The following is a 20489-nucleotide window of genomic DNA, read 5'->3' on the forward strand; positions in this document are numbered from 1 at the left end:
CGAAAACTATCCAGAAATGATGCCGGAAAGGTCCTCAAATGATCCCCTAATAGTCCCGAAATGACCGTGACGGGATCCCGAACGGATCCCGACAACTATCCAGAAATGATGCCGAAAGGGTCCGCAAATGATCCCGTATTAGTCGAGAAAAAGTCCCGAAATGACCCCGACGGCATCCCGGACGGATCCAGAAATGATCTTGGAAGGGTCCCCAAATGATCCCAAAATGGTCCCGAAATGACCCTGATATTTCCGGCAAACCATCAAGAAATTATGCCGGAAGGGTCCCCAAATGATCCCGAAATAAAGCAGAATAAGTCACGAAACGACCCCTAGAGGATCCTCAAATGATCCCGTATTAGCCCCGAGAAGGTCCCGAAATAACCCCGACGGGATTGCGGACAAATCCCGAAAACCATCCAGAAATAATGCTGGAAGGGATCCCAAATGATTCCGAAAAAGTCCCGCAATGATTCCGACGGGATCCCGAACGGATACCGAAAATCATAGAGAAGTGATGCCGGAAAGGTCCTCAAATGATCACCTAATAGTCCCGAAATGACCTTTAAGGGGCAATGGACGGATCCCATAAACCATCCAGAAATGATGCCGATATAGTCCCGAAGAAGTCCCGAAATGACCCTGACGGGATTTCGAACAAATCCCTAAATGACCCTGACGGGATCCCGGACAGATCCCGAAATCCATCCAGAAATGATCTTGGGAGGGACCCCAAATGATCCCGAAAAAGTCCCGCAATGATTCCGACGGGATCCTGAACGGATACCAAAAACCATCCAGCAGTGATGCCGGAAAGGTCTTCAAATGATCACCTAATAGTCCCAAAATGACCCTGACGGCATCCCGGACTGATGCCGAAATCCATTCAGAAATGATCTTGGGAAGGTCCCAAAATGATCCCGAAATAGTCTCGGAATAGTCCAGAAATTACCCTGACGGGTTCCCGGACGAATTCTGAAAGCCATCTTTAAATGATCCCGAAAAAGTCCCGAAATGACCCTGACGGGACCCCGAAAGGATCCCGAAAACTATCCAGAAATGATGCCGGAAAGGTCCTCAAATGATCTCCTAATAGTTCCGAAAAGACCCTTACGGTATCCCGAACGGATCCCGACAACTATCTAGAAATGATGCCGAAAGGGCACGCAAATGATCCCGTATTAGTCGAAAAAAGGTCCCGAAATGACCCCGACGGGATGCCGGACGAATCCCAAAAACCATCCAGAAATGATGCCGGAAGGGACCCCAAATGATCCCGAAAAAGTCCCGCAATTATTCCGACGGCATCCTGAACGGATACCGAAAATCATGCAGAAGTGATGCCGGAAAGGTTCTCAAATAATCACCTAATAGTCCCAAAATGATTCTGACTGCATCCCGGGCAGATCCCGAAATCCATCCTGAAATGATCTTGGGAAGGTCCCAAAATGATCCCGAAATAGTCTCGGAAAAGTCCAGAAATTACCCCGACGGGATCCCGGACGAATCCTGAAAACCAATCTTAAATGTTGCCGAAAAGTCCCGAAATGACCCTGATGGGACCCCGAAAGGATTCCGAAAACTATCCAGAAATGATGCCGGAAAGGTCCTCAAATGATCCCCTAATAGTCCCGAAATGACCGTGACGGGATCCCGAACGGATCCCGACAACTATCCAGAAATGATGCCGAAAGGGTCCGCAAATGATCCCGTATTAGTCGAGAAAAAGTCCCGAAATGACCCCGACGGCATCCCGGACGGATCCAGAAATGATCTTGGAAGGGTCCCCAAATGATCCCAAAATGGTCCCGAAATGACCCTGATATTTCCGGCAAACCATCAAGAAATTATGCCGGAAGGGTCCCCAAATGATCCCGAAATAAAGCAGAATAAGTCACGAAACGACCCCTAGAGGATCCTCAAATGATCCCGTATTAGCCCCGAGAAGGTCCCGAAATAACCCCGACGGGATTGCGGACAAATCCCGAAAACCATCCAGAAATAATGCTGGAAGGGATCCCAAATGATTCCGAAAAAGTCCCGCAATGATTCCGACGGGATCCCGAACGGATACCGAAAATCATAGAGAAGTGATGCCGGAAAGGTCCTCAAATGATCACCTAATAGTCCCGAAATGACCCTTAAGGGGCAATGGACGGATCCCATAAACCATCCAGAAATGATGCCGATATAGTCCCGAAGAAGTCCCGAAATGACCCTGACGGGATTTCGAACAAATCCCTAAATGACCCTGACGGGATCCCGGACAGATCCCGAAATCCATCCAGAAATGATCTTACGAGGGACCCCAAATGATCCCGAAAAAGTCCCGCAATGATTCCGACGGGATCCTGAACGGATACCAAAAACCATCCAGCAGTGATGCCGGAAAGGTCTTCAAATGATCACCTAATAGTCCCAAAATGACCCTGACGGCATCCCGGACTGATGCCGAAATCCATTCAGAAATGATCTTGGGAAGGTCCCAAAATGATCCCGAAATAGTCTCGGAATAGTCCAGAAATTACCCTGACGGGTTCCCGGACGAATTCTGAAAGCCATCTTTAAATGATCCCGAAAAAGTCCCGAAATGACCCTGACGGGACCCCGAAAGGATCCCGAAAACTATCCAGAAATGATGCCGGAAAGGTCCTCAAATGATCTCCTAATAGTTCCGAAAAGACCCTTACGGTATCCCGAACGGATCCCGACAACTATCTAGAAATGATGCCGAAAGGGCACGCAAATGATCCCGTATTAGTCGAAAAAAGGTCCCGAAATGACCCCGACGGGATGCCGGACGAATCCCAAAAACCATCCAGAAATGATGCCGGAAGGGACCCCAAATGATCCCGAAAAAGTCCCGCAATTATTCCGACGGCATCCTGAACGGATACCGAAAATCATGCAGAAGTGATGCCGGAAAGGTTCTCAAATAATCACCTAATAGTCCCAAAATGATTCTGACTGCATCCCGGGCAGATCCCGAAATCCATCCTGAAATGATCTTGGGAAGGCCCCAAAATGATCCCGAAATAGTCTCGGAAAAGTCCAGAAATTACCCCGACGGGATCCCGGACGAATCCTGAAAACCAATCTTAAATGTTGCCGAAAAGTCCCGAAATGACCCTGATGGGACCCCGAAAGGATCCCGAAAACTATCCAGAAATGATGCCGGAAAGGTCCTCAAATGATCTCCTAATAGCTCCGAAAAGACCCTGACGGGATCCCGAACGAATCCCGACAACTATCCAGAAATGATACCGAAAGGGCCCGCAAATTATCCCGTATTAGTCGAGAAAAAGTCCCAAAATGGCCCCGACGGGATGCCGGACGAATCCCAAAAACCATCCAGAAATGATGCCGGAAGGGACCCCAAATGATCCCGAAAAATTCCCGCAATTATTCCGACAGGATCCTGAACGGATACCGAAAACCATCCAGAAGTGATGCCGGAAAAGTCCTCAAATGATCACCTAATAGTCCCAAAATGACCCTGACGGCATCCCGGACCGATCCCGAAATCCATCCAGATATGATCTTGGGGAGGTCCCAAAATGATCCCGAAATAGTCTCGGAAAAGTCCAGAAATTATCCTGACGGGTTCCCGGACGAATCCTAAAAGCCATCCTTAAATGATTCCGAAAAAGTCCCAAAATGACCTTGACGGGATCCCGAATGGATTCCGAAAACAATCCAGAAATGATGCCGGAAAGGTCCTCAAATGATCCCCTAATAGTCCCGAAATGACCGTGACGTGATCCCGAGAACTATCCAGAAATGATGCCGAAAGGGTCCGCAAATGATCCCGTATTAGTCGAGAAAAAGTCCCGAAATGACCCCGACGGGATCCCGGACGAATCCCAAAAACCATCCAGAAATGATGCCGGTAGGTATCCCAAATTATCCCGAAATAGTCCCGAAATGACCTCGTCGGCATCCCGGACGGATCCCGAAAATTAATAGAAATGATGCCGGAAAGGTTCCCAAATGATCCCCTAATAGTCCCGAAATTACCCTGATGGGATCCCGGACGGATCCCGAAAACCATCCAGAAATGATGCCGAAAGGGTTCCCAAATGATCCCGTATTAGTCGCGAAAAAGTCCCGAAATGACCCCGACGGGATCCCGGACGGATCCCGAAAACCATCCAGAAATGATGCCGGAAGAGCCCCAAAATGATCCCGAAAAAGTCCCCAAATGACCCAGACGAGATCCCAGACGGATTCCGAAAACCATCCAGAAATGATGCCGGAAGAGCCCCCAAATGATCCCGAAAAAGTCCCCAAATGACCCCGACGAGATCCCGGACGGATGCCGAAAACCATCCAGAAATGATGCCGGAAGAGCCCCCAAATGATCCCGAAAAATTCCCCAAATGATCCCGACGAGATCCCGGACGGATCCCGAAAGCCATCCAGAAATGATGTCGGAAGAGCCCCCAAATTATCCCGAAAAAGTCCCCAAATGACCCCGACGAGATCCCGGACGGATCCCGACAACCATCCAGAAATGATGCCGAATGATCCCGTATTAGTCGCGAAAAAGTCCCGAAATGACCCCGACGGGATGCCGGACGAATCCCGAGGACCATCCAGAAATGATGCCTAAAGGGACCCAAAACAACCAAGAAAAAGTTCCGTAATGATCCCGGAAACCATCAAGAATTTATCTCTCGAAGGTACGCAAATGATCCCGAAAGTACCCCGACGGGATCCCGGACGGATCCCGAAAACCATCCAGAAATGATGCCGGAAGGGTCCCCAAATGATCGCGAAATAGTCCCGAAATGATTCCGGAATAGTCCCGAAAATGTCCCAAAATAACCTCAACGGGATCCCGGACGGATCCCGTAAACTATACAGAAATGATCCCGGAAGGGTCCCAAAATGATCCCGAAATAGTCCCGAAAAAGTCCCGAAATTACCCCGGCGTAATCCCGGACCGATCCCGAAAACCATCCAGAAATGATCCCGGAAGGGTCTCGATAAGGTGAAGCTAATTATAAAACCATGTTAATAAGGCAGCAGGCGCATTGGAGCGAATAAAAAGTTACATAGAAACATAAAGGTAAAGCTAATAAAAGCGTGCTAATAAAAACAATTGATGGAGGGCGGATGACGGGAGTAGAGGAGAGGACCACTGATCGTTCCTCCAAAATTGTCTAGATCTCGTTCTGTATGTACCAGATACCAAAAACTATTGATTTAGGAGAAAATTTATATTGAGTTATAACAATTTATAGATTTTACACCAGAGGGGGTGATAAATGGGGGCGGGCGGAGGGTGTCACTGCTTACTTTGTAAGCCCTCGACTTATTTGACCCCTTGAGTCTGTGATATTGGTGAAGGCCAGTATACGTAAAGTTATGTGTAAAAATTATTGAAAAATAATTTCTCGAAGGTGTCGTGGCACTCCGACCCCTCTTTCCATGTTCGAAAAAAATTTCGCTAGTAGACTACTGTCTGTGTCCCAAATTTAATCAAAATCCGTGTAGCCATCCTGGCGTGATTCAGTCGCAAAGACGAAAAAATATAATAATTAAATTATAACTGTTCCTAGGGGGCGGAGACCACGCCCTTTTGAAAAATATATAGCTAGTAGATCATTCTAGACTATTGGCTATATGTGTGCAAAATTTCATCCAAATCGGTCCAGCCGTTCTTGCGTGATTGAGTCACAAAGACAAACGTCTGGACAAACATCCAAACATCCAAACTTTACCATTTATAATATACTAGCCTTTACCCGCGGCCCCGTCCGCAAGGAGAAAATGAAATATGTGGGCTATTCACGTTAGCCTGCTTATAAAGTTATCTGTTTAAAATTTTTTTTCTGTCTAATGCATTTTATTTTAGTAATTGAGTAAAAAAAAGAACTTTATGAGCTGATAACCTGATAGGATCCCAAAATTATAACGAAATTATCCAGAAAAAGCCACGAAATGACCCCGACGCTATCGCGGACGGATCCCGAAAACCATCCAGAAACGCCCCGGAAGTGTTTCCAAAAGTTCCCGAAGTAGTCCCAAAAAAACCCGAAATGACAACGACACGATTCTAGACTTATCCAGATAACCACACAGAAATGATGCCTGAAGGGTACCAAATTGATCCCGAAATAGTCCCGAAAAAGTTCCGAAATTACCCTGACGGGCTCCCGGACGGATCTCAGAAACCATCCAGAAAATATCCAGGAAGGGTCCCTAAATTATCCGACTAACTCCAGAAAAAGTTCCGAAATGGCTCCGAGGGGATCCACGATGGATCGCGAAAACCATACAGAAATGATTCCGGAAGGATTCCAAAATGATCCCGAAATAGTCCGGAATTGACCCATATGGGATCCCGCACAGATCCAGAAATGATCCCGGAAGGGTGCAAAAACTATCCCGGAAAAGTAACAAAAAATCCCGAAATGGCTCCTACGGCATCCCGGACGGATCCAGAAATGATCTCGGAAGGGTCCCCAAATGATCCCAAAATGGTCCCGAAATGACCCTGATGGATCCGGCAAACCATCAAGAAATTATGCCGAAAGGGTCCCAAAATGATCCCGAAATAATACAGAAAAAGTCACGAAACGACCCCTAGAGGATCCCCAAATGATCCCGTATTAGCCCCGAAAAGGTCCCGAAATAACCCCGACGAGATCCCGGAAAAATCCCGAAAACCATCCAGAAATGATGCCGGAAGGAATCCCAAATGATTCCGTAAAAGTCCCGCATTGATTCCGACGGGATCCCGAACGGATACCGAAAATCATCCAGAAGTGATGCCGGAAAGGTCCTCAAATGATCACCTAATAGTCCCGAAATGACCCTTAAGGGGTCATGGACGGATCCCATAAACCATCCAGAAATGATCCCGATATATTCCCGAAGAAGTCCCGAAATGACCCTGACGGGATCTCGAACGCACCCCTAAATGACCCTGACGGGATCCCGGACAGATCCCGAAATCCATCCAGAAATGATCTTGGGAGGGACCCCAAATGATCCCGAAAAAGTCCCGCAATGATTCCGAGGGGATCCTGATCGGATACTGATAACCATCCAGAAGTGATGCCGGAAAGGTCCTCAAATTATCACCTAATACCAAAATGACCCTGACGGCATCCCGGACTGATCCCAAAATCCATCCAGAATTGATCTTGGAAAGGTCCCAAAATTATCCCGAAATAGTCTCGGAAAAGTTCAGAAATTACCCTGACGGGTTCCCGGACGAATCCTGAAAGCCATCTCTAAATGATCCCGAAGAAGTCCCGAAATGACCCTGACTGGACCCCGAAAGGATCCCGAAAACTATCCAGAAATGATGCCGGAAATGTCCTCAAATGATCACCTAATAGTTCCGAAAAGACCCTGACGGGATCCCGAACGGATCCCGACAACTATCTAGAAATGATGCCGAAAGGGCCCGCAAATGATCCCGTATTAGTCGAGAAAAAGTCCCGAAATGAACCCGACGGGATGCCGGACGAATCCCAAAAACCAGCCAGAAATGATGCCGGAAGGGACACCAAATGATCCCGAAAAGTGATGCCGAAAAGGTCCTCAAATGATCACCTAATAGTCCCAAAATGACCCTGACGGCATCCCGGACAGATCCCGAAATCCATCCAGAAATGATCTTGGGAGGGTCCCAAAATTATCCCGAAATAGTCTGGGAAAAGTCCAGAAATTACCCTGACGGATACCGGACGAATCCTGAAAACCAATCTTAAATGATGCCGAAAAAGTCCCGAAATGACCCTGATGCGACCCGGAAAGGATCCCGAAAACCAACCAGAAATGATGCCGGAAAGGTCCTCAAATGATCTCCCAATAGTTCCGAAAAGACCCTGACGGGATCCCGAACGGATCCCGACAACTATCCAGAAATGATGCCGAAAGGGCCCGCAAATGATCCCGTATTAGTCGAGAAAAAGTCCCGAAATGACCCCGACGGGATGCCGGACGAATCCCAAAAACCATCCAGAAATGATTTTGGAAGGGACCCCAATGATCCCGAAAAAGTCCCGCAATTATTCCGACGGGGAATCTGAACGGATACCGAAAACCATCCAGAAGTGATGCCGGAACGGCCCTCAAATGCTCACCTAATAGTCCCAAAATGACCCTGAGGGCATCCCGGACAAATCCCGAAATCCATCCAGAAATGATCTTGCGAAGGTCCCAAAATGATCCCGAAATAGTCTCGGAAAAGTCCAGAAATTACCCTGACGGGTTCCCGGATGAATCCTGAAAGCCATCCTTAAATGATCCCGAAAAAGCCCCGAAATGACCCTGACGGGATCCCGAAAGGATTCCAAAAACTATCCAGAAATGATGCCGGAAAGGTCCTCAAATGATCCCCTAATAGTTCCGAAATGACCGTGAAGGGATCCCGAACGGATCCCGAAAACCATCCAGAAATGATGCCGGAAGAGCCCCCAAATGATCCTGAAAAGGTCCACAAATGACCCCGACGAGATCCCGGACGGATCCCGAAAACCATCCAGAAATGATGCCGGAAGAGCCCCCAAATGATCCCGAAAAAGTCCCCAAATTACGCCGACGATATCCGGGACGGATGCCGAAAACCATCCAGAAATGATGCCGAAAGGGTTCCCAAATGATCCCGTATTAGTCGCGTAAAAGTTCCGAAATGACCCCGACGGGATCCCGGACGGATCCCGAAAACCATCCAGAGATGATGCCGGAAGGGTCCACAAATGATCGCGAAATAATCCCGAAATGATTCCGGAATAGTTCCGAAAATGTCCCAAAATAACCCCGGACGGATCCCGAAAACTATACAGAAATGATCCCAAAAGGGTCCCAAAATGATCCCGAAATAGTCCCGAAAAAGTCCCGAAATTACCCTGGCGGGATCCCGGGCCGATCCCGAAAACCATCCAGAAATGATCCCGGAAGGGTCTCCATATGAGGTGCAGCTAATTATAAAACCATGTTAATAACGCAGCAGGCGCATTGGAGCGAATGAAAAGTTAGATAGAAACATACAGGTAAAGCTAATAAAAGCGTGCTAATAAAAACAATTGATGGAGGGCGGGATGGCGGGAGTAGAGGAGAGGACCACTGATCGTTCCTCCAAAATTGTCTAGATCTCTTTCTGTATGTACCAGATACCAAAAACTATTGATTTAGGAGAAAATTTAGATTGAGTTATAACAATTTATGGATTTGACACCAGAGGGGGAGATAAAGAGGGGCGGGCGGAGGGTGTCACTGCTTACTTTGTAAGCCCTCGACTTATTTGACCCCTTGAGTCTGTGATATTGGTGAAGGCCAGTATACGTAAAGTTATAATGTGTAAAAATTATGAAATATAATTTCTCGAAGGGTCGTGGGACCCCCACCCCTCTTTCCATGTTCGAAAAAAATTTCGCTAGTAGACTACTGTCTGTGTCCCAAATTTCATCAAAATCCGTGTAGCCATTCTGGCGTGATTCAGTCGCAAAGACGAAAAAATATAATAATTAAATTATAACTGTTCGTAGGGGGCGTGGACCACGCCCCTTTTGAAAAATATATAGCTAGTAGATCCTTCTAGACTATTGGCTATATGTGTGCAAAATTTCATCCAAATCGGTCCAGCCGTTCTTGCGTTATTGAGTCACAAAGACAAACGTCTGGACAAACATCCAAACATCCAAACATCCAAACATCCAAACATCCAAACATCTAAACATCCAAACATCCAAACATCCAAACATCTTATCATCCAAACTTTCCCATTTATAATATATATTAGACTAGCCTTTACCCGCGGCCCCGTCCGCAAGGAGAAAATTTAATATATGGGATATTCACGTTAGCCTGCTTATCAAGTTATCTGTTTAAAAAGATGTTTCTGTCTAATACATTTTATTTTTCTAATTGAGTAAAAAAAGGTCTAAATGAGCTGATATCCTGATAGGATCCCCAAATGATCCCGAAATTATCCAGAAAAATCCACGAAATGACCCCGACGCTATCGCGGACAGATCCCGAAAACCATCTAGAAATGCCACGGAAGGGTCTCTAAAAGTTCCCGGAATAGTCCCAAAAAACCCGAAATGACAACGACACGATTCTAGACTTATCCAGAGAACCACAAAGAAATGATGCCTGAAGGGTACCAAAATCATCCCGAAATAGTTCCGAAAAAGTTCCGAAATGACCCTGACGGGCTCCCGAACTGTTCTCAAAAACCATCCAGAAAATATCCAGGAAGGGTCCCTAGGGGATCCACGACGGATCGCGAAAACCATACAGAAATGATTCCGGAAGGGTCCCCAAAATGATCCCGTATTAGTCCCGCAAAAGTCCTGAAATGACCCCGACGGGATCCCAGACGGATTCCGAAAACTATACAGAAATGATGCCGGAAAGGTCCTCAAATGATCCCCTAATAGTCCCGAAATGACCGAAAACCATCCAGAAACTATGTCGGAAGGGACCCCAAATGATCCCGAAAAAGTCCCGCAATTATTCCGACGGGATCCTGAACGGATACCGAAAACCATGCAGAAGTGATGCCGGAAAGGTCCTCAAATGATCACCTAATAGTCCCAAAATGACCCTGACGGCATCCCGGACTGATCCCGAAATCCATCCAGAAATGATCTTGGGCTGGTCCCAAAATTATACCGAAATAGTCTCGAAAAAGTCCAGAAATTACCCTGACGGGATCCCAGACGGATCCCGAATACCATAGAGAAATGATGCCGGAAAATACCCCAAATGATCCCGAAATAGTCCCGAAAAAGTTCCGAAATGACCCCGAAGGGATCCCGGACGGATCCCGAAGACCATCCAGAAATGATGCCGAAAGGCTCCCCTAATTATCCCATATTAGTCCCGAAAAAGTCCCGAAATTACCCCGACTGGATTCCTGACGGATCCCGAAAATCATCCAGAAATAATGCCGAAAGGGTCCCCAAATCATCCCGTATTAATCGAGAAAAAGTCCTGAATTGACCCCGTCGGGATCCCGGATGGATCCCGAAAACTATCCAGAAATGATGCCGGAAGGTATCCCCAAATAGTCCCGAAATGACTCTGACGGGATCCCGGACGGATCCCTAAAACCATCTAGAAATGGTGCCTGAAGGTACCTCAAATGATCCCGAAATAGCACCGAAATGACCCCGACGGGATCCCGGACGGATCCCGAAAACCATCTAGAAATGATGCCGGAAGGTACCCCAAATGATCCCGAAATAGTTCCGAAATGACCCCGACGGGATACTGGACGGATCCCGAAAACCATCCAGAAATGATGCCGAAAGCGTCCCCAAATGATCCCGCATTAGTCGAGAAAAATTCCCGAAATGACCCTGACGGGATCCCGGACGGGTCCCGAAAACCATCTAGAAATGATGCCGGAAGGTGCCCCAAATAATCCCGAAATAGTTCCGAAATTAACCTGATGGGATCCCGAACGGATCCCGAAAACCATCTAGCAATGATGCCGGAAGCTACCCCAAATGATCCCGTATTAGTCGAGAAAAAGTCCTGAAATGACCCCGACGGGATCCCGAACGGATCCCGAAAACCATACAGAAATGATGCCGAAAAGGTCCCCAAATGATCCGGTATTAGTCGAGAAAAAGTCCCGAAATGACCCCGACGGGATGCCGGACGAATCCCAAAAACCATCCAGAAATGATGCCGGAAGGGACCCCAAATGATCCCGAAAAAGTCCCGCTATGATTCCGACGGGATCCTGAACGGACACCGAAAACCATGCAGAAGTGATGCCGGAAAGGTCCTCAAATGATCACCTAATAGTCCCAAAATGACCCTGACGGCATCCCGGACTGATCCCAAAATCCATCCAGAAATGATCTTGGGATGATCCCAAAATGATTCCGAAATAGTCTCGGAAAAGTCCAGAAATTACCCTGACGGGTTCCCGGACGAATCCTGAAAGCCATCCTTAAATGATCCCGAAAAAGTCCCAAAATGACCCTGACGGGATTCCGAAAGGATTCCAAAAACAATCCAGAAATGATGCCGGAAAGGTCCTCAAATGATCCCCTAATAGTTCCGAAAAGACCCTGACGGGATCCCGAACGGATCCCGACAACTATCCAGAAATGATACCGAAAGGGCCCGCAAATTATCCCGTATTAGTCGAGAAAAAGTCCCAAAATGGCCATGACGGGATGCCGGACGAATCCCAAAAACCATCCAGAAATGATGCCGGAAGGGACCCCAAATGATCCCGAAATAATCCCGAAATGACCTCGTCGGCATCCCGGACGGATCCCGAAAATTATCCAGAAATGATGCCGGAAAGGTCCACAAATGATCCCCTAATAGTCCCGAAATTACCCTAATGGGATCCCGGACGGATCCCGAAAATCATCCAGAAATGATGCCGAAAGGGTTCCCAAATGATCCCGTATTAGTCGCGAAAAAGTCCCGAAATGACCCCGACGGGATCCCGGACGGATCCCGAAAACTATCCAGAAATGATGCAAAGGGTCCGCAAGCGATCCCGTATTAGTCGCGAAAAAGTCCCGAAATGACCCCGACGGGATCCCGGACGGATCCCGAAAACCATCCAGAAATGATGCCGGAAGAGCCCCAAAATGATCCCGAAAAAGTCCCCAAATGACCCCGACGAGATCCCGGACGGATCCCGAAAACCATCCAGAAATGATGCCGGAAGAGCCCCCAAATGATCCCGAAAAATTCCCCAAATGACCCAGACGAGATCCAGGACGGATCCCGAAAACCATCCACAAATGATGCCGGAAGAGCCCCCAAATGATCCCGAAAAAGTCCCCGAATGACCCCGACGAGATCCCGGACGGATCCCGAAAACCATCCAGAAATGATGCCGGAAGATCCCCCAAATGATCCCGAAAAAGTCCCCAAATGACTCCGACGAAATCCCGGACGGATCCCGAAAACCATCCAGAAATGATGCCGGAAGAGCCCCCAAATGATCCCGAAAAAGTCCCCAAATGAACCCGACGATATCCCGGACGGATCCCGAAAACCATCCAGAAATGATGCCGAATGATCCCGTATTAGTCGCGAAAAAGTCTCGAAATGACCCCGACGGGATGCCGGACGAATCCCGAGGACCATCCAGAAATGATGCCTAAAGGGACCCAAAATAACCCCGAAAAAGTCCCGTAATGATCCCGGAAACCATCAAGAATTTATCTCTCGAAGGTACGCAAATGATCCCGAAAGTACCCCGACGGGATCCCGGACGGATCCCGAAAACCATCCAGAAATGATGCCGGAAGGGTCCCCAAATGATCGCGAAATAGTCCCGAAATGATTCCGGAATAGTCCCGAAAATGTCCCAAAATAACCCCGACGGGATCCCGGACGGATCCCGAAAACTATACAGAAATGATCCCGGAAGGGTCCCAAAATGATACCGAAATAGTCCCGAAAAAGTCCCGAAATTACCCCGGCGTAATCCCGGACCGATCCCGAAAACCATCCAGAAATGATCCCGGAAGGGTCTCGCTATGACCCTTACGGGATTACAAATAAGGTGAAGCTAATTATAAAACCATGTTAATAAGGCAGCATGCGCATTGGAGCGAATAAAAAGTTACATAGAAACATACAGGTAAAGCTAATAAAAGCGTGCTAATAAAAACAATTTATGGAGGGCGGATGGCGGGAGTAGAGGAGAGGACCACTGATCGTTCCTCCAAAATTGTCTAGATCTCGATCTGTATGTACCAGATACCAAAAACTATTGATTTATGAGAAAATTTATATTGAGTTATAACAATTTATAGATTTTACACCAGAGGGGGAGATAAAGGGGGCGGGCGGAGGGTGTCACTGCTTACTTTGTAAGCCCTCGACTTATTTGACCCCTTGAGTCTGTGATATTGGTGAAGGCCAGTATACGTAAAGTTATAATGTGTAAAAATTATTAAAAAATAATTGATCGAAGGGGTCGTGGGACCCCCACCCCTCTTTCCATGTTCCAAAAAAATTTCGCTAGTAGACTACTGTCTGTGTCCCAAATTTCATCAAAATCCGTGTAGCCATTCTGGCGTGATTCAGTCGCAAAGACGAAAAAATATAATAGTTAAATTATAACTGTTCCTAGGGGGCGGAGACCACGCCCCTTTTGAAAAATATATAGCTAGTAGATCCTTCTAGACTATTGGCTATATGTGTGCAAAATTTCATCCAAATCGGTCCAGCCGTTCTTGCGTGATTGAGTCACAAAGACAAACGTCTGGACAAACATCCAAACATCCAAACATCTTCACATCCAAACTTTGCCATTTATAATGTACTAGCCTTTACCCGCGGCCCCGTCCGCAAGGAAAATTTTAAATATATGGGCTATTCGCGTTAGCCTGCTTATTATCTGTTTAAAATTTTGTTTTCTGTCTAATGCATTTTATGTTTGTAATTGAGTAAAAAAAAGAACTAAATGAGCTGATAACCTGATAGGATCCCAAATGATCCCGAAATTATCCAGAAAAAGCTACGAAATGACCCCAACGCTATCGCGGACGAATCCCGAAAACCATCCAGAAATGCCCCGAAAGGGTCTCCAAAAGTTCCCCGAATAGTCCCAAAAAAACCCGAAATGAGAGCGACACGATTCTAGACGTATCCAGAGAACCACACAGAAATGATCCCTGGAGGTGTTCCAAAATGATCCCGAAAAGGTTCCGAAATGATCCTGACGGGCTCCGGGCGGATCTCAAAAACCATCCAGAAAATATCCAGGAAGGGTCCCTAAATTATCCCGAATAACTCCAGAAAAAGTTCCGAAATGGCTCCGAGGGGATCCACGATGGATCGCGAAAACCATACAGAAATGATTCCGGAAGGATTCCAAAATGATCCCGAAATAGTCCGGAATTGACCCAGATGGGATCCCGCACAGATCCAAAAATGATCCCGGAAGGGTGCAAAAACTATCCCGGAAAAGTAACAAAAAATCCCGAAATGGCTCCTACGGCATCCCGGACGGATCCAGAAATGATCTCGGAAGGGTCCCCAAATGATCCCAAAATGGTCCCGAAATGACCCTGATGGATCCGGCAAACCATCAAGAAATTGTGCCGAAAGGGTCCCAAAATGATCCCGAAATAATACAGAAAAAGTCACGAAACGACCCCTAGAGGATCCCCAAATGATCCCGTATTAGCCCCGAAAAGGTCCCGAAATAACCCGACGGGATCCCGGACAAATCCCGAAAACCATCCAGAAATGATGCCGGAAGGAATCCCAAATTATTCCGTAAAAGTCCCGCATTGATTCCGACGGGATCCCGAACGGATACCGAAAATCATCCAGAAGTGATGCCGGAAAGGTCCTCAAATGATCACCTAATAGTCCCGAAATGACCCTTAAGGGGTCATGGACGGATCCCATAAACCATCCAGAAATGATCCCGATATAGTCCCGAAGAAGTCCCGAAATGACCCTGACGGGATCTCGAACGCACCCCTAAGTGACCCTGACGGGATCCCGGACAGAGCCCGAAATCCATCCAGAAATGATCTTGGGAGGGACCCCAAATGATCCCGAAAAAGTCCCGCAATGATTCCGAGGGGATCCTGATCGGATACCGAAAACCATCCAGAAGTGATGCCGGAAAGGTCCTCAAATGATCACCTAATACCAAAATGACCCTGGCGGCATCCCGGACTGATCCCAAAATCCATCCAGAAATGATCTTGGGAAGGTCCCAAAATTATCCCGAAATAGTCTCGGAAAAGTTCAGAAATTACCCTGACGGGTTCCCGGACGAATCCTGAAAGCCATCTCTAAATGATCCCGAAAGTCCCGAAATGACCCTGACTGGACCCCGAAAGGATCCCGAAAACTATCCAGAAATGATGCCGGAAATGTCCTCAAATGATCACCTAATAGTTCCGAAAAGACCCTGACAACTATCTAGAAATGATGCCGAAAGGGCCCGCAAATGATCCCGTATTAGTCGAGAAAAAGTCCCGAAATGAACATGACGGGATGCCGGACGAATCCCAAAAACCATCCAGAAATGATGCCGGAAGGGACACCAAATGATCCCGAAAAAGTCCCGCAATAATTCCGACGGGATCCTGAGCGGATACCGAAAACCATCCAGAAGTGATGCCGAAAAAGTCCTCAAATGATCACCTAATAGTCCCAAAATGACCCTGACGGCATCCCGGACAGATCCCGAAATCCATCCAGAAATGATCTTGGGAGGGTCCCAAAATTATCCCGAAATAGTCTGGGAAAAGTCCAGAAATTACCCTGACGGAACCCGGACGAATCCTGAAAACCAATCTTAAATGATGCCGAAAAAGTCCCGAAATGACCCTGATGGGAAGGATCACGAAAACTAACCAGAAATGATGCCGGAAAGGTCCTCAAATGATCTCCCAATAGTTCCGAAAAGACCCTGACGGAATCCCGAACGGATCCCGACAACTATTCAGAAATGATATCGAAAGGGCCCGCAAATGATCCCGTATTAGTCGAGAAAAAGTCCCGAAATGACCCCGACGGGATGCCGGACGAATCCCAAAAACCATCCAGAAATGATGTCGGAAGGGACCCCAATGATCCCGAAAAAGTCCCGCAATTATTCCGACGGGAATCTGAACGGATACCGAAAACCATCCAGAGGCGATGCCGGAACGGTCCTCAAATGCTCACCTAATAGTCCCAAAATGACCCTGAGGGCATCCCGGATAAATCCCGAAATCCATCCAGAAATGATCTTGGGAAGGTCCCAAAATGATCCCGAAATAGTCTCGGAAAAGTCCAGAAATTACCCTGACGGGTTCCCGGACGAATCCTGAAAGCCATCCTTAAATGATCCCAAAAAAGCCCCGAAATGACCCTGACGGGATCCCGAAAGGATTCCAAAAACTATCCAAAAATGATGCCGGAAAGGTCCTCAAATGATCCCCTAATAGTTCCGAAATGACCGTGACGGGATCCCGAACGGATCCCGACAACTATCCAGAAATTATGCCGAAAGGGTCCGCAAATGATCCCGTATTAGTCGAGAAAAAGTCCCGAAATGACCCCGACGGGATCCCGGATGAATCCCAAAAAACATCCAGAAATGATGCCGGTAGGTATCCCAAATGATCCCGAAATAATCCCGAAATGACCTCGTCGGCATCCCGGACGGATACCGAAAATTATCCAGAAATGATGCCGGAAAGGTCCACAAATGATCCCCTAATAGTCCCGAAATTACCCTGATAGGATCCCGGACGGATCCCGAAAACCATCCAGAAATGATGCCGGAAGAGCCCCCAAATGATTCCGAAAAAGTCCCCAAATGACCCCGACGAGATCCCGCACGGATCCCGAAAACCATCCAGAAATGATGCCGGAAGAGCCCCAAATGATCCCGAAAAAGTCCCCAAATGGCCCCGACATACTCCAGAAAAGGTTCCGAAATGGCTCCGAGGGAATCAACGACGGATCGCGAAAACCATACAGAAATGATTCCGGAAGGATCCCAAAATGATCCCGAAATAGTCCGGAAATGACCCAGATGGGATCCCGCACAGATCCAGAAATGATCCCGGAAGGGTCCAAAAACTATCCCGGAAAAGTAACAAAAAATCCCGAAATGGCTCCTACGGCATCCCGGACGGATCCAGAAATGATCTCGAAAGGGTCCCCAAATGATCCCAAAATGGTCCCGAAATGACCTTGATGGATCCGACAAACCATCAAGAAATTATGCCGCAAGGGTCCCCAAATGATCCCGAAATAAAACAGAAAAAGTCACGAAACGACCCCTAGAGGATCCCCAAATGATCCCGTATTAGCCCCGAAAAAGTCCCAAAATGACCCTGACGGGATCCCGAAAGGATTCCGAAAACAATACAGAAATGATGCCGGAAAGGTCCTCAAATGATCCCCTAATATTCCCGAAATGACCGTGACGGGATCCCGACAACTATCCAGAAATGATGCTGAAAGGGTCCGCAAGTGATCCCGTATTAGTCGAAAAAAATCCCGAAAGGACCACGACGGGATCACGGACGAATCCCAAAAACCATCCAGAAATGATGCCGGTAGGTATCCCAAATGATCCCGAAATAGTCCCGAAATCACCTCGTCGGCATCCCGGACGGATCCCGAAAATTATCCAGAAATGATGCCGGAAAGGTCCCCAATTGATCCCCTAATAGTCCCGAAATTACCCTAATGGGATCCCGGACGGATCCCGAAAACCATCCAGAAATGATGCCGAAAGGGTTCCCAAATGATCCCGTATTAGTCGCGAAAAAGTCCCGAAATGACCCCGACGGGATCCCGGACGGATCCCGAAAACCATCCAGAAATGATGCCGGATGAGCCCCAAAATGATCCCGAAAAAGTCCCCAAATGACCCCGACGAGATCCCGGACGGATCCCGAAAACCATCCAGAAATGATGCCGGAAGAGCGCTCAAATGATCCCGAAAAAGTCCCCAAATGACCCCGACGATATCCCGGACGGATTCCGAAAACCATCCAGAAATGATGCCGGAAGAGCCCCCAAATGATCCCGAAAAAGTCCCCATATGACCCCGACGAGATCCCGCACGGATCCCGAAAACCATCCAGAAATGATGCCGGAAGGGTCCCCAAATGATCGCGAAATAGTCCCGAAATGATTCCGGAATAGTCCCGAAAATGTTCCAAAATAACCCCGACGGGATCCCGGACGGATCCCGTAAACTATACAGAAATGATCCCGGAAGGGTCCCAAAATGATCCCGAAATAGTCCCGAAAAAGTCCCGAAATTACCCCGGCGTAATCCCGGACCGATCCCGAAAACCATCCAGAAATGATCCCGGAAGGGTCTCGATATGACCCTTACGGGATTACAAATAAGGTGAAGCTAATTATAAACCATGTTAAAAAGGCAGCAGGCGCATTGGAGCGAATAAAAAGTTAGATAGAAACATACAGGTAAAGCTAATAAAAGCGTGCTAATAAACACAATTGAAGGAGGGCGGATGTCGGTAGTAAAAGGAGAGGACCACTGATCGTTCCTCCAAAATTGTCTAGATCTCGTTCTGTATGTACCAGATACCAAAAACTATTGATTTAGGAGAAAATTTAGATTGAGTTATAACAATTTATGGATTTTACACCAGAGGGGGAGATAAAGGGGGCGGGCGGAGGGTGTCACTGTTTACTTTGTAAGCCCTCGACTTATTTGACCCCTTGAGTCTGTGATATTGGTGAAGGCCAGTATACGTAAAGTTATAATGTGTAAAAATTATGAAAAATAATTTCTCGAAGGGGTCGTGGGACCCCCACCCCTCTTTCCATGTTCGAAAAAAATTTCGCTAGTAGACTACTGTCTGTGTCCCAAATTTCATCAAAATCCGTGTAGCCATTCTGGCGTGATTCAGTCGCAAAGACGAAAAAATATAATAATTAAATTATAACTGTTCCTAGGGGGCGGGGACCACGCCCCTTTTGAAAAATATATAGCTAGTAGATCCTTCTAGACTATTGGCTATATGTGTGCAAAATTTCATCCAAATCGGTCCAGCCGTTCTTGCGTTATTGAGTCACAAAGACAAACGTCTGGACAAACATCCAAACATCCAAACATCCAAACATCTAAAACATCCAAACATCTTAACATCCAAACTTTCCCATTTATAATATATATTAGATATATTAGATATTAGATTATGGGCTCTTTTTATAAGCTTTTATTTAGTTTCACTTTTGTTGTCTGTAATGGAATCTTGCAAGTTAAATTTGATACACTTCCCGGTGTCCGATTGAGCTGAAATTTTGCACACATATATAACTCCGATGACAATGCAATATTACTTTGTTAGAATTCGATAAATTAATCGATAAGACAGTTACCGGTAAAGATTTGTATTTACTTTGGCATAACAGCCTAAGTCCCATACAAACCCGCCGGTACCTATCCGTGGATTTTGATATTTGGACGTGGTGAATCACGCGTGTCACGCGTGGTGAATCTCAACGCTTGCGAAAAGCGGAGACACAACCCTCTGCTGTATTTCTGTGTATAACCAACATAGCTGAATTTTTAAGGCTGTTTAACTCTGTAAACTTTTCTGTAATTTATTTTGCTTTTGGAAAAATTACCTATTTGAAAAAAGCTGGCTGAAAAATATTGGCATAACAGCTTGCTTAAGTTAAATCAAGAATGGAAAATCTTGGAAAATTTGAGCAGATGTGGCAAATTCGCGCGTCCGTTGAACGAAATATTGACGGATCTGCTGATCATCGCTAGGAAATTAGCGAGATTCCATCAACTAATACTATGTTCAAAAGAAAAATAAATGGAGGCTATTTCGATTTAAATTGAGTGGTGTTCATACAACTCTATTTAGCTTACACAATAGTAATTTGATAGCTGGATGGCTCATCTCTACAGTAACAACATATCTTTGTTGAGACTGTCAAAATGTGCGTGTTGGTATTAGGTGAATGAAATGGAATGAAAACATAAAACTTTGAAATTTTTGTGTGTTGTAAGAAAATGTGTT

The 20489-nt window shown here is 46.8% G+C and overlaps 1 protein-coding gene across 15 annotated transcripts in view; it reads left to right on the plus strand.

Annotated features, from left to right (window-relative positions):
• The window catches only part of ey (eyeless), a 2912801-nt gene that overhangs the window by 1268426 nt on the left and 1623886 nt on the right, over positions 1 to 20489 (plus strand). The window lies entirely within an intron of this gene.

This window comes from Eurosta solidaginis, chromosome X (assembly GCF_040869045.1).
Source record: "Eurosta solidaginis isolate ZX-2024a chromosome X, ASM4086904v1, whole genome shotgun sequence".
NCBI lineage: Eukaryota > Metazoa > Arthropoda > Insecta > Diptera > Tephritidae > Eurosta > Eurosta solidaginis.